The sequence below is a fragment of the Macrobrachium rosenbergii genome, chromosome 43 (assembly GCF_040412425.1).
Source record: "Macrobrachium rosenbergii isolate ZJJX-2024 chromosome 43, ASM4041242v1, whole genome shotgun sequence".
NCBI lineage: Eukaryota > Metazoa > Arthropoda > Malacostraca > Decapoda > Palaemonidae > Macrobrachium > Macrobrachium rosenbergii.
Window position 1 is genome coordinate 15226750 of NC_089783.1, and position 10713 is coordinate 15237462.

The following is a 10713-nucleotide window of genomic DNA, read 5'->3' on the forward strand; positions in this document are numbered from 1 at the left end:
GTTTTAGAACTATGCCAGTTTGGCTCGAGAGCCTAATTTATGTTCTATCATAAACGCTGCAATTTCTGTTATAAGTTTTTTTTAGTCCCAAGTGGAGAGAGAGAGAGAAAAAACAATATTTAGAGACTGCAAACCTTGATAAAATGTTCAATGAGGTTATGAATGATTGTCGAGGGAAACTTTTTTTTCTGAAAAAAGATATAACCTTGATGATCAAATTTATGTCGTACAAAGTAACGGAAGGTTGTAAATGATGTAGTATTTTCTGGGCCCTCTAATCAAATGCAATTATTTTACATGGCGGATTTCATGATTTATTTGAGTGTTTGTTTGATTTTTCATTGTAATAAACAATAATGGAATTTAGTATGTAGAAATATATAATCTGTAAATAAGAAGTGGAAAATAATTTGGCCCCTTAAATTAGATTAAAGATAATCTAAATAATCAGAAACACGTAGAAAAAGAGTAAATTTGTATCAAAGCACGTATTTTATATAATAATAATAATAATAATAATAATAATAATAATAATAATAATAATAATAATAATAAATTCCATACCAACGATTAACTTGAGAGCTAAATTTCATAGCTAATAAATGACGAATTCAAACTAGCGTCTTTCAACAGACTCATCAAGGAGCTTTGACAACATCTGCGATATCAATAGAGATGATTATGTATCTTGAGATTCCGTGACCTGCAAATGAAAACTGAAGAGAAGCAGAAAATCAGCTAAAATTATTCATTACTTAGGCAAGCTATCTATACCAAATTAGTAATGAATGGAATGGACTGTCATTTAGTGGAGCATAATAAAATCATTTCTCGATAATTGGTGTGTGAGAGAGAGAGAGAGAGAGAGAGAGAGAGAGAGAGAGAGAGAGAGAGAGAGAGAGGTTACCGAACCGTTAAGATGTTTTAAAAAAAATCCACCATCGAAGCGAAACCCGATATTGGAACTTCTATAGACCTATTTGCAAGGTCACTTTAAAAACGAAAAACGCTTCAGACACAAGACGTGACTGGGCTAGGAAAAGGCGGGAGAAAGCTTCGGAAGAACATTTTTCTCTCGCGGCTTCAATACTGAGGGGAAGATGAATGGGATGTCACACAAAATACCAAACGTTGAAAGATGGAGAGCGACTCCGCGGAGTGTAAAGTAAATGCAAAGCCGTTGGCGAAAAAGTGAAAGGAGGAGAACAAATACCGTAGAGTTTACGGTTCAGGTTTTGAATACAAGGAGATTCAAATGTGCAGAGAAAACTCCGTGCAATACAAAGGGAAGTTTTCCACTGAATGGGAGGAAGTAATAAAAGTATCACCTACAGCGAAGTAAGGAAGTAACATCATGAAAGACAATCAGAGAATGTGGAGGATATGAGTAAATGTATTATTTATAAAATCAATTGCCAAAGAGGAAAACGCATAAACAAATGTTGAATAAACAGAACGGTCGACAATATATTCACTGCCAAACTAGTTTCTTTAAGAGAAAATAACTTTATCATTAGCTACTAACAAGAGAAAAATGAGCCAGATGAATTCATGATCTTAATATACTGAAAATAGTATCAAGTTCTCTGTGCTCAGATTCTACATCGTTTCAACCAAGGTTCCAGGTATACAAAGTTAAAAGATCTTCGCGAATAAAAAGTAACTGACGCGTTCAGTTTTGTATTTGCAAAGGCAAGAAAAATTCAAAAGTTTTGAAATAAAAACGAACACATTTCTCCTTCATTCTATATTGCTGCTCAATGTTTTTTATACCGAAGCTGAAAACAAAAGAAAGTAATTTTGTATAAAATGACTCTTTAATATCCTCCCCTAAACTTTAATGAAACTATTTCTTTCATTATCCTTAGCCACGTCTTTATCTTATCTTTTCTTCTTTTTCATTAAAAGTTTGGTTTTCTTTTCAAACACACTTCAATTTTCTGTTGCCATTATTCCTTTTACACTTTTCCGAATTCCTTTGATTATCTTTATTTTACTTACTTGTGAAATATTTCTTAAAAGATAATGATTTATGGGATAGAGGACGAAGTAGTGATTCTAAACTTCCTGTAAAGTTATGTGAAGATTCCACAGTATATGTATGGGTGCCACTGAGGTACAGAAGCTCGAGCAAACGTTCAAATATCATTTACGTGTATTTACGTCTCCAAGGAAGTTATATTTCGAAGAAAAACAAAATGAATGATTTCTACGTTACCTTCCCCTACTAATATAAGGAGGAGAGTGTCTCCAACTTGGATTGTTGAAAACATTTCAGTACTTTTTGACATAATCTGAAGAATCCAGGCAACAAAAAAGAGACTTTTACGTCTAATGAAGTGAAACGCTTGAACAATTCATATTTTTGAATAAATAAACAACTGAAAAATAGAGTATAAAAATCTTTTCAACAATACAGCATTTTGAAGTGTGCAGCGAATATCCCACAGAATATCTATCTTAGTTATCGAAGGCAAATGTCACGGTTTACAATTTCTAGAATCGTGTTAACAAACGGTTTCAGATAAATCTTGGACACTCTCTTCATCTCAACGAAGGGGCGAATGTCGTCGAATGCCGCAAGAAGCATCATCTACGGTTGGTTTTAACGCTTCTTCAAAAACGGAGGAAATGGAAGTGTAACTTCTGTAGTTCATTTTGGAGAAACTCCCAAGACCTTGAGGTAACTAATGATTGCAAATTCAGTGTAAGTGAAATAAACTTAATTTTTTTTAAACTATTACTTTCGGTTTTCGAGTTTTTCTTTTTATTTCTGTGACCTCGTAACCTAGAAAGTAGGCCTCGTAATCTAGAAAGTAGGTCAATCATGTAGATCTGATGAAAAAGTTTGATTAAGAAGTCAAAAGCTATATAATAATCATAATAATATTACCTCCATGAAATAAACAACCAAATATATAGACTACATGATTCCATATTCGTTTCAAATTAATATTCCACATAAATCCCAATCTGTTGAGTTTTAGAACTTTGCCAGTTTGGGCCGAGAGCGTAATGTATGTTATACTATAAAAAACCGCAATTTTTGTCATAAGCTTTTTAGGCCCAAATGGGGGGAGAGAGAGAGAGAGAGAGAGAGAGAGAGAGAGAGAGAGAGAGAGAGAGAGAGAGAGAGAGAGAGAGAGAGAGAGAGAGAGAAATCCTTTGAAAATTTTGCATCTTGACTGAGAGCAAGGGAAATAATTTCGAATGAATGCAATTATATATATATATATATATATATATATATATATATATATATATATATATATATATATATTCTATATATATTATATATATATTATATTATATATATTCGCTGTCTCCTACATTCATTTCTTAAGCTACCACGACGTCTCCGTAAAAATCATGGTAGGGTGCAACCTATTCCTCAGAGGACTTAGGATATGTTCAAATGAGTACCTGGATCAAGAATTTAACACGATCCGCCAACACCTAACGCAACTGCTCTATCCACCACACATTATCGAGAGGGCTATTAATAAAGCAAATAAAATATACTACAGAGGTCCCACTCACAACAGACAAATAGATTTCAACAACAAAATAAAGCTTCCCTACGATGAAAACATCCAAAAGGCCACCGAGCAACTCAGTTCTGATAATCCTTTCATTTTCCATTATCCCAAATCCGTCGGGAGTTCGCTCGTTAACGTATACTTAAATAACAAAAGGGAAGAAGCCGGAGTTTACAAGATACCGTGTAGTAATTGTCATGACATTTATGTAGGCGAGACAGGTAGATCGCTCTCGCAAAGAATAACAGAGCACAAAAGATCAGTACGTTACGCTTCGGAGAGTTCGGGAATTTTCCTACATATTAGAAATACAGGGCATGTCATTAACTGGGTGGGGCGGAGTTGGTTTTCAAGAGTAGCTATCCGTACAAAAGAAAGATGCTGGAATCTGCTATCATCAATCAAACCAACAATATGAACCTGTCAGGAGGACATTGAAATCGGACGCCATTGACACCTTAATCCTCGCACCCCTTTGAAGAAGATGACCCAAGAAACGCGACCGCCAGATCCATCGCCAAACGGGAGCTAATGAGGCCAAAAACCACTAGGGAATTTGGTCAATCTCCTCCTTCTTAAGAAACGCCACCTCCTTAACATCGGAGGCCTAAGGCCACACCTTCATGTTTTTGTATATATACCATTGTAACTTTCCACCTGTCCATATTCTACCAGTGAACAGGGGCACAGAAACAAGTGCCTGAAATATATGGTTTCAACGTTTAAATAGTGTTTTATGGGCCTTCTTATTTTCATATATATACACACACACACACACACACACACACATATATATATATATATATATATATATATATATATATATATATATATATATATATATATATATGCGAGAGACATTTTGAAACTGTATGAATGAGTAAAGTATCGAATAAAACAAGAAATGGGAATAAAGATCAAAGGATGTCATGTGTTCACATTAGAAATAAAAAAATATAAAGAATAACATGTGTTCCAACTACAAAATCATCACTGCTTAAAGATCCCATTCCTTAATGATTTACCAGTTTCCACTGACAGTCTGTTTTGGTCATCTTGTGATATAATAAACAATTTATGGGAGGGAAGTTAACACCGATAATTCATGTTAATTATCCAATTCAGTAAATCATTAAAAATTGCTATAGTACAACTCTGTCTGTAGCAAAAGGAAAATATTTGTGGCAATGGGCAATTCTATTGTATATGTAGAGTACGATGTACTTAATGACAAGAAAATCAATGTATAAGATGCACACAGGCAGGCAGGCAAACAAACACAGACAGAGTAAGTATAATATATTTAGTATAAATATTGGACAGTATTTCATTTAAAATATCCTTCATACAATCTTCTGCATTTCTGAAAAAGCATCACAACATTTTTCTCCATGATGGGCTTACAAAGTAATGTGAAATCTTTACGAGAATAAACCACCCAGTTTATACTACAATTATGAACCTGCTAGTAAATGAAAATTATTGATAAAATGTATTGTATACATACATTCAGCCATCTGTGTCTCTCTCCATCTACCGTTCTATAAACCAGGCCGCTCAACTCATTAACTTCCTGTGGCTCAAGGTTAAGATCATTCCCCCATGGTATATGCTGTATATGCTGTGAGACATTGCATCTCTTTTAGCCTAAGCAGCGTATTACATACGTGGTGGTTAGTAAACTGCTGGACTGCAGCAAAGACTGGGGTGGACGTGACGTATAAAACATAATTCTTCAAGAGTAATAATAAATATTTTACGATGACAGCAATTCATGCGGGTCTTGACGATAGAACCGGTTGTGAATCGGATTTAGTTTGTATGGAGTTTAGAGCCATTATCATGCTTAGCGTTGATCGGGGCGAGAAACCGGAGAGACGAGTAAAAAGACATCTAAAAATATTCGCAAGAAGCGGAAGTCTAAAGCGAATATTAATATGATTAAGATTATGATGGCTGACAGACACCAATACACCAGGGCGGTGACTGATTCTGCAGAGGCAGAAGAATGAAGTTGGTTGACTCATTTAGTATTTGGAAGTAAATGTTAAGAGTGAAGGTAATATTAGAGAAAAGTAAATCACAAAATATGCAAATCGAGTAGAGTGATAGGTGAATAGAAGTTTTGGGACTGAAAACGATAGCTAGCAAAAGTTTCGGTGTATGGAGAGATTTTGAGTCAAATCTGCTGTGTGAAAAAATATACTTGTGATAGGTGAACGCAAAAAAAAAATATCAATAATAATAATAATAATAATAATAATAATAATAATAATAATAATAATAGGACAGAGGTTGTTGAGATAAAGGGCTTACTGTTAGTAAGTTTTATGTAGATATGTAACGTGACTGATGGTGATGGAGTTTTCGGCTCAGAGAATTTACAACTGAACGACTAGACGAACGGTGACTGTCAGTAAACTTTTGGCAAGAAACAGGAAACATAAACACACATACACACATGTATATATATAATGTATATATATAACATATATATATGTATATATACACATACACACAAATATATACATAAATTTCTGATTCGATGTGTCAGAAATTTATTTCTGTTCCACACGTGATTGTGTGTTGATTATTTCTATATATATACATAATATATATACACACACACACACACACACACACATATATATATATATATATATATATATATATATATATATATATAATTAATGTGAAATTGCGAAGAAGTAAATATAAAAGCATAACATTGTTTCTCGGGCAAAAGGTATCTAAACAGTACGTTCAGCAGAGCAGGCAATACATAACAAACCTTGAAGGACAGGCAAAATATTAATAGAAAAGTGATCTCAGTATAAGAAATTGGAATAAAAGAAAACAAAAGCATTTGAAACATTTTTTTTAATCCGAGATGAAGCGAGAATTATGAAGTTATATATAATGACATAAAAGTGAAAGTGAATGAATGAATAAAGAAAAGTATGCTGACCTTAAACTGAAGACATAACGACCTGCAGTTGGAAACAGTTAAGAAAGAAAAGAAGAGAAATGGTACACATTAAAGAAAGGTTTCGTGAAAGAAATAAGAAACATGAAAAGTGAAAGAGACAGTTGTATAAGGAATTATTTTCATTCCTTTTCCTCCTGACGAGAAGAAATGTCTGACGCATACAATATGGGGAGGAGTAAGCGTTTTCGTCAAGCGGAAATTATCCCGACAAGGTGAATTTGGAGAGAGAAAATTCGTTTGGCTTAGAATGATTTTCTCTCTCAAATACTCGAGGAAGCAGATTAATAAAAGGTATTTTTAACTGGAACTTCGTCTCTCCAGACGTGATCCCGGAAACGTATTCTGCAAAGGCATATTAGCGAGGAAGTGTTTCTCTAAAAATCATATTTAAAAGGTTGCCTGGACGATTCGATAATCAAGTTCTGTAACATCAGCAGAGTTACTTATTTAAAAAATCAAGTGTAAAATTAGTATGTCCACGAAATAGCTGATTGCACGTCAATAAACGTATCACTATAGAAATAAAGACCGTTAATTCTTCGAAAGAAAATAAAAAAAACACAACGTCAAAATCCTGTGGACTATAATTCCAACCTTTTGAAAGTAATCCATTGAACGAATAGAACGCAACCCTGAGTTCTATGGAACAAAGCTCGCAACATTATAGAAAACACTGACATCAAATACATTTTCATCGTTGCAACATTTCTTCTACTCTTCTCAGTGAATCTGCAAAAACCTCATCTTTACGTCCATGGCAAAGTTAGTAGGACTTCTTCCACGCGCTTATGAACTCAAAATCCATTATTTCCGCTTGTCTCAATCGGACTCGGCAGCGGCATTCCCAGAAGCAATAATGTCTGTTCTAGCATCTAGGCTGGAATCTGCGATTCCGGCATGGCTAGTATTTCTTCGACGATGAAAGTACATATTAAAAGTCATTACTACTCTCTCATAACTGCATAAGATCGATACACCAGAAATTGAGAAGCGGAGATTGATTAAAGATTTATTTTTTATGCTGAATGTACACTAGAGATTTTATATGATAATACGGATAGATTTTATGTTGGAATTGCAGATTTTAAAGCATAAAGGCGATACGGAAAATAAAAAGGAAAGCCTTAAAATTACTTTACATTGCTCAGTGAAAGTGATAAGAGACTTATTAACAGAAGGCTAGAAAAATAATTAGGTAGATATGTAAGAAGATAAAGTCAGGAAAGTTAAATGAATTTTGTATATCATTTATCGGTGAATACGTTTGTGAAATATGAAGCGTCTGTCACCCATACTTTCTCTCCAATAGTCTCTCAACATTATTAAATTCGAAGGGACACACCACCCTCAAGTTTCAAGAAGTCGAAAGTGTACTCTCTCTCTCATTCTCCTTTCCCCTTTCCTCCTGGCAGCCACCCTCCTCTCTCTCTCTCTTTCTTTATCTCTCTCTCTCTCTCAATAAACTATGGTGATAAAGAAGGAATGGTATATGCATATAGAGGACCTAATAACGAAACAATCACAAATAAGGAAGCAATATGTTATGCAATGATCAAATAGCAATACTACTGGCAAAATGCAAAGCAAAGTTGGGAATGTTGTTCCGGCACTTCAAAACAAGAAAAGCCGAACACATGATTATGCTTTATAAAACGTATGTACGTAGTCCACTTGAATATTGCAATATAATATGGTACCCACACTACCAAAAGGATATTGCACAAATAGAGAGTGTACAAAGGTCCTTTACAGCTAGAATAGAAGAAGTTAAGGACCTTGACTACTGGGAAAGACTACAATTCTTAAATTTATATAGTCTCGAAAGAAGAGAACGCTACATGATAATACAGGCATGGAAACAGATAGAAGGAATTACCGGAAACATTATGGAGCTAAAAATATCAGAAAGAGCAGGCAGAGGTAGATTAATAGTGCCTAAAACTATACCAGGAAAACTAAGGAAAGCACACAGGACATTAATCCACCACGCACCAGCATCGATAATGCAGCGTCTATTCAATGCGCTACCAGCTCATCTGAGGAACATATCAGGAGTGAGCGTAGATGTGTTTAAGAATAAGCTCGACAAATATCTAAGATGCATCCCAGACCATCCAAGATTGGAAGATGCAAAATGTACCGGAAGATGCATTGGCAATTCTCTGGTACACATCAGAGGTGCCTCACACTGGGGGACCTGGGGCAACCCGAACGAAATGTAATGTCTGTAAGGTAAGGTCTCTCTCTCTCTCTCTCTCTCTCTCTCTCTCTCTCTCTCTCACACACACACACACGTGCACACAAAAACACACACTCACCTCTCTCTCGCTCTCTCTCTCTCTCTCTCTCTCACACACACACACACACACAAGTATACTCATGCACACACACGCCTACGAAAAATGAATACACGTTTTTGATCAAGCCCGTGAAAATGGCCCAAGCAAAGACAACTTTCTTGGCCCTTATTAATTATGAAAAGGATCTAAGAGATCCCCACTTTCCCTACTTTGCTTTAAACATAATTTTGAAAACGAGGCTGAACTTGCATTTCCTACTCAGAGACTATTTCATTTCCTCCTCCTGCAACTCTTCCTATTCCTAATTATGGTAAGGGAGAAAAAAGTCTGGCAATGAGGTCGGCCTTGAGAGACGCTCAAATTAAACTGCTTGGAGTGAAGAAATGAGTATTTCTGTTGTACTTCACTGAGTGCTCATTACAGGTTTAGAGGTCGCTAACGAGAGGCAGGGGCATGGAAACGGCCAATACTCTGAAAAGGTTAAGTATCCCCTTAGTTTAACCAGACCACTGAGCTGATTAACAGCTCTCCTAGGGCTGGCCCGAAGGATTAGATTTATTTTACGTGGCTAAGAACCAACTGGTTACCTAGCAACGGGACCTACAGCTTATTGTGGAATCCGAACCACATTATACCGAGAAATGAATTTCTACCACCAGAAATAAATTCCTTTAATTCTTCATTGGCCGGCCGGAGACTCGAGCGCTTGACCAACAGCGTGCCAGCCGAGAGCTCTACCCATCCCACCAATGAAGAACTCCAATACTCTGAAAACGAACATACGGCCCGCTTGCCTTCTCCAATGAATGGCTGATCATGTCTCTGAGGGGAAGAGAGCGCATATGGAAAGCTTATCCGGGCAATTTTGCTAATCTAGTCCCGTTATTTACAACAGGGAACGTGAATGACACGGAATATTCAAGAAACTATATGTACGGTAATGGCAAAGGATTGCAATCTTGGAATGCCTTTTGTGGTTCAGATCTGCGATCGTAAGACATAAATATCTGCTGAGATATATCGTTCCATGTTTCATCCCTTGCGTTAATTCATACAAGGTTATTGTCCCTTGCCAATTCTCGAAAGAGAAACAACTGAGAGCTAAATAAATTGTAAATACCATTATCAGAACTGGTAACGCTAGAACCTGAGTAAAAAGTTAAGTATACCTTAGTTTTACCAGACCACTGAGCTGATTAACACCTCTCCTAGGGCTGGCCCGAAGGATTAGACTTATTTTACGTGGCTAAGAACCAATTGGTTACCTAGCAACGGGACCTACAGCTTATTGTGGAATCCGAACCACATTATCCCGAGAAATGAATTTCTATCGCCAGAAATAGAACCTGAGTAGAAGTAAAACAACTTTCATACGGTGATTGTTCTAAATCACTTAAAGTTTACTAACTACTGTCTCTATTCTATCCCATCCAAGCAGAGAATCCCAGGGTTCCTTCTCAGTTGTGCGATTATCTTTCCATCTCACGTTGTTTTTCTGTCGCTGTGTCAAGAGCTTATCCTCATTACATAATCTGCTGAATATTAACTTTTGTTAAAAAATCAAAAAGTTTGATCCGATGGTTATACGACGCTGTTCTGACACTCAGTCATCCGTTATACGTTCTACACAGAGGCAATCAAATAAACTTTTATCACTTATGTCTATGTACATTTACTTGTTTCCGGGAAAGCACTGAAAAATGTTTAGCACCATCTCTGTCTTAATAAAGAAGAAAAATGTCCATTGCGAACTGCATAGCAACGCAACTCAGATATGGGACAAGTAAATGAAATTTTTGAAACAGAAATCTGAAAGCTAAATAAAATGGGAGAGAATTTTCCGTTTTGGAATCCGGAACGACGAACTTTGCTTTCATGTCGTCAG